This window comes from Gastrolobium bilobum, unplaced genomic scaffold, assembly GCF_033153095.1.
Source record: "Gastrolobium bilobum isolate Gb01-03AN ecotype WA unplaced genomic scaffold, APGP_CSIRO_Gbil_v1 utg8376, whole genome shotgun sequence".
NCBI classification, from domain to species: Eukaryota; Viridiplantae; Streptophyta; class Magnoliopsida; order Fabales; family Fabaceae; genus Gastrolobium; species Gastrolobium bilobum.
This window is the reverse complement of record NW_026896423.1, coordinates 148,177-153,953: the sequence shown is the minus strand read 5'-3', so window position 1 is coordinate 153,953 and position 5,777 is coordinate 148,177. Positions and strand designations below refer to the sequence as shown.

Sequence of the window (5,777 nt, the reverse complement as noted above, 5' to 3'; positions counted from 1 at the left end):
TTTTAGTGACTAAAACAAGCTAAAATCATGGATTTAAAGAGGAATGATCATGGTATACCTATGGAGGCTCAAACACAGTAGAACAAGGTGCTCTTGGAGCTCTCAAATCTGTCCCAAAAAGTCAGATTACACAAGCCACGAAATGGTGACCAAAGCTTGGTCCTTTCTCAACCAAAATGGCACCTTGAAGCTTCAAATGGCATGGAGATGTCTACCACACTTCACAACCCCAAAGTAAACTTTCTCCCTCACCACAACTCCCACAACTCATAAATGGCTGGACTTTTACCTACCCAAGGCTAGAGCACACTTATACAAGCAACTTTGGTGAAGAAATGAAATGGAAAGGTGCTCTCTTGGAGCTTCTATGGAGGAGAGATGGTGGGAGAAGGTAATTGCCTCCCTAGGTTCAGAAAATGCTATGTAGAAGATGAAGGGCTGACCTAGGATCATGTGCCCTTGGGTATTTATAGGCGCGCTTAAGTTAATCGCGCAGTATTAGCATTAATAGCTACGCTTATCGTTTTAATCTCAAACTTGGGATTCTGAACCTAACCATTTTTATAAGATTTTTCATATTTTTATTTTATTTTTCACAGCACTTTTCCGGTACGCGCTTTTCCATAGCCAGTATCAGTTCTGGCACCAGTTCTCATTATTTTAACTTGAAACTTGTTTTACAAGTCCTACATATTATTCTAGGAATACTCAAGAACTTATTATAATTTTCTGAGACATTTCATCGGTACGCATTTATACCAAGTAGCAGAACCGGTATCTGCATTTTTCGTCCGAAAAGCGACTTTCAGCATTCATAATCACTTTCTATATTTATTTAAGCCTTCTCATAATTATTAAGGTCAATTATGGAATTATTTCCTAATTTCACATATTTAATTAATTATTTTCCTTAATTAACGGTGCGTGTTCTTACAATTAAGGTTTAATCTAGTGAAATCCGACCATGCTTATCTAATGGGGCTTCAGCCATGATCATTTCACCAATAAACTCACAAATGGAGCCCGCAGATTTTAAAATTAATTATTTAATTTAAAACCTTCACCCATTCATTATTTTAAAATTTAGAAATTTTCAATTTCCAAGAATTGTTCAATTGAGAGTAACCTTTATTTGATTTCAAAAAATATGTAAGCAAGCGCGTCGATGAATGTGTATCCCTTATCAGAATTTGGAAATCATTAAGGTCCTAAAATTTGGTCATGAAAAGCAGCGTGTGCTACACACAATCATGATACATGTTTGTGGTATTCCGCTTGTGTTTATACATGACCATTTTAGAAGACCCACAAATTACTTTCCAAATAAACAGTTCTCTTAGGAAATTTTTTAGATCATTTGTCTTTATTTTAATTATCCAAAATTAATTAATTCAATTATTAATCTAGATTTTTTTTAACAAAAATATAATAATTGTTAATTAATTTTTTATAGGATAATACAAAAATCAAAATAATCCCATAATAACTATCATACTTGTCGCTTGTTGACATAATAGCTACTATGCTCATGTAATTAACAAGTTATGCAACAATATGGCACCACCTATTTTATATGACATGTTGTCACATCAAACATGTTATCACATTATATAATTCATTCAAAATTAAACAATTATAAATTAGACTTTAATCCAAGGTTCCCTAAAAAAAAGAATAAAAAATTACAAAATAAAACTTCCTGCTTATCAGCTCCTTCCTTTTGGTTCATAGGTTATGTTTCAAGTCCCTTTCAGGTAACCATGGGCCCAAAGGCCCAAAATACCAAACTTTGATGATGATGATGGAGCAGATATGCTTGGACCGTGGGAGTGACACCGCCAGCTTCCGACCGCAGTTTTCACCACCTTCCTCACCTCCAGCCGCCGCAGCTGATGATGCAGATGACACCATGGAGGACTCATGATTATATTGCATTCCATGTCACACACACTTCACCATTTATTTTGATTTAGCATTTTATTTTGCTTGTTTTGAGTATTTTGTTTGGATAGTTTGGTTTGATTATGTCTCTTTTTTACTGATTAGTTGATGATTATTCTGTTTTGATGATTAACAAGTGTGTGCGTGTGTTCCACCTGCGCAGAAGTAGCTTCACTCGACTATTTTAGTCCGTTGCTGAGGACAACAACTTTCTAAATCTGGAAATTGGGCGCATACCGTATGCAATACCTGCTAACTACGGAATTACACAACAGAGACATCAAACATAAATTTTTTTCTGTTAAAAAGGGGAGATATTTTAACCTTTATTTTTTATTTAATTTTTGCTATTTTAATTCAATTATTGTTTTAATTCAATTAATTTTTAATTCAATTTTTTAGAAAAATAAAAAAATCAAAAATAGTGAATTCCTAAACAAGCATTCCTAGATTTTTGAAAGCTTACTAAGTAATAATTAGATTCAATCTTAAGAAGCATGATATCTGTGGAGCATTAAATTTTTATAATCTGAGGGTGATGATTGCTCGTTTGTATAACTGTTTTGATAAAAATCCTTAGATAATGCTTGAAGAAATTGATTCTCAAAATTATAAATGAGACAATTTTCAAAAAGTTTTCATAAAACCTAATTCACCCTTTTTAAGTTTTGAAGCTACTTGTCTAATACAAAAAATTGTGTGAGATGAATACATTTATATATCCCATTGACTTATTTAGATTTAATTGCTTAAACCTTTATATTCACAATGTTGTACCCAAGCGTAACTTGAATTTTTTTCTTTCCAAAAAGCCTAAGTCATATTTTTTTTGTAAGTAAAGAGCTAATAAACCAAAAAAAGCATCACATAGAAAATAATATAAAACAAATTGAAATACATTTAAAGAGCTATCAAGGAATTCCTTTCTCTTCTTTTGTAGAATTCAGCCTTAGCTCAAGAGCTTGTCTCTCTATTTTTCGTTTAAAAAAAATCCCTAGCATGTGTGAAGTTACTATTACATGCAAACTTTAATATATAAAAAGTGTTATAAACTAGATTTAAGGGTTAAAGGGATTATAAACTCGTGCACATACAAGATACATAATTTTTAATAATGAAACAAATATACAAGATACACAACTTTTAATAATCAAACAATCTACACTAGCACATACAAGATATCAAACGAATATATAAAGTGTTATAAACTAGAGTTAGAGGTTAAAAAGATTATAAACTCTATTTATCTTGGTTCGACCACCATCACTTGTGACCTACATATAGGCCTTGAGCAATCCACCCAAGATTTTTTCTCACTATTTCCCAAAGTTAAATGGGTGCTTGAATCAACTATTATAATCCCCAAGTACAACAACCTCCAAACTTTACAGGTGACTGGAAACCTTGCGCTTATGGGTCTTATTACTATCAAATTCGAAATCACACTAAACGAAAGTTAAAATGATCTTACACTCTCAAAATGTGGATAATACCAATTAAAGTACTATAGGTATATGATTCTTCATAATATAAGCACAAGATTGAATGATATTTGAAAATGATCTTAAGATATGTAAATGTCAGTGTAAATACTCTCAAAATATGTTGAAGATATGTAAGAATAGTGATCAAACTTATTTAGAGTCGTAGAGAATGTATTTATAGTGTTTCCATAAAAACCTAGCCATTTATGACTGTTATATTCAATTTGGTTGCAAGGTATTCAAATACTTTTCACCCAATATTTGAATACTAGCTTTCTTGCATTTTTTTCCCTCTCTCTTTCACTTTGAAATGGTTCTTTACATTATAGGAACATATAATTGGTTCTTGGAAAGATGTTCTTAGGGGGCGTTTGATAGAGGAGATATTTTTTTACCGGGAATATGGTAGGAAATTGTTTTCCCGAGTAAGTTACGAAAAGGTGTTTGGTAGGTCAAAATTTTTCTGGGAAAGTTGAGTTAATTTTATTGATGCTATGTTTGGTTGATTATAAAATATTGATGGGAATCTGAAACGAAATGACAAAAGTATCAATTTTTACACATGTGCTGATATATTGTATAAGGAAATTTTTGTCTCAAAATGTGAAAAAGTGTTTCCCAATTGGTGGAAAAAAAATAATACCATGGGTGGGATGAGATTATTTTTTTCCCATGCTTAGTTAAAAACGGGAATGATGGAAAAAAAAATTATCCTAGGATAATTTTACTATTACTCATACCAAACATGGTAAAAAAAAAATTCCCACCCCACTTTCCCAGGGGTTTCCCCAAAATACTCATATCAAACACCCTATTAAGGTTAAAACATATTAAAAGTGTGCTCCATCTATCTTTGAAAGATTTATCCAAAGATCTCATGCATTTCCACTCCATTTTCATTACGAAGATGTCTCATGTTAGGATCTATTGCTCAAACGGAATCACGACAATGTATGGAAGATCTTGGATCGTGTTAAATAAGAGTAATATCAAAGGCATGCTATGATCTCATAATAAAAAATGAAAATTGGTTATGGAGATTCCATGTGTTCATAAATTCATACACATGCAAAGGGTTCGATAGGAAAGTTATTTTGATCCAATCTATTCTTGGGGTCGAATAAAGATAAAGGATATCTTAGTGATCTAGCATGACAAAGCACTCTTAGAGGGCACAAAATGTCTAATTTTTGGGTCAAAATCTCGACAATAGTGTCTTTAATACATTATTGGGTCAAAATACGGGAAAACTCCATTCAATTCTAGATGAAAATGGATATTTGCAAATTCTCCCCCGAATTGGAAGATCATTTTTAGATCTTTGAACTTATTTGAGGGTTCAATGTTACTATTGTCACTTCGGCTAACACACATGATGAGACTTTACCATCATGGAGTGGCTTTTCGTAAAAAGATAAGGGAGAAACTTAGTAATTGATGTCAGAGAAGTGAAATATATGATATCACAAACTTAGATTACGTGCAGCTAAATATGAATAAAGGTGAAAGCTTTATAAAGCCTTTTGTAAAGATTCTAATCTTCCTAGTGATGTGTGGGACAAACTTCGTTATGAATTATCCAAGTTGCAAAGAGTCAAAAACTGATATATTCCCACTGGTTACCCTCGTTCTGTATATGATTTCTTTTGAATTTCTCGTATCATGTTTCATTGATTAGCATCTCAAGCTCCTTTGATGGGCATAAAGAAATCATCTTGGAAGCAACTTCTAAACCAATATAATAAGTGTTTACTCTATAATTGGTACACAAGCAAGGTAAGTAGGTCCATTACCGGCCAACTCCAAAACGTAAAGACCTAAAAAAGTAATCCTTTATGTTGGATCAGAGATACTAATGAGGAATGAATTGAAGTAGGGGACCTATCTACCACTTGTGTTTATCACAATTCAAGTATTCTCCCCAAACATCAACTACATACAGGTAGTGTGTTAACATATAATATCACCGCGTGAACATGAACATAACATTAAGTTATGAAGGTAACTCCTAATGGATCAACCATTATTCTAAAAAAAGTAAGGCAAAGAACTTTTGTTCATTGGAGCGCCGGAGTGAGGAGGTTGTTCCCATCATTGAATTCAGAGTGTGGGATTGAGCCTTCCGAATGATAAAGAAAAAAAGTTCTTAATTTTATTTTTTAAACCAACGAAAATCTCATATTGAATTTATCTTGTCCAACTTTTAAGGATAAATAGGAAAGGTTGGAGAGAGTTACTTTCTAAATTATCTCTTTTCTATAGTTGCTCAAGGCGGCCCAACCCTTTTTCCCCCTTTCATGAAATACCCTTGCCCTCCCTGCTTCTTATTCATTTTTTAGTCAAGACCCAAAG

The 5,777-nt window shown here is 32.7% G+C and overlaps 1 pseudogene; it reads left to right on the top strand.

The window, feature by feature from the left end:
• The first annotated feature begins 335 nt into the window (after nucleotides 1–335).
• LOC133299666 (large ribosomal subunit protein uL5m-like) lies at nucleotides 336–4,856 on the top strand (annotated as a pseudogene).
• The last annotated feature ends 921 nt before the right edge of the window (nucleotides 4,857–5,777 follow it).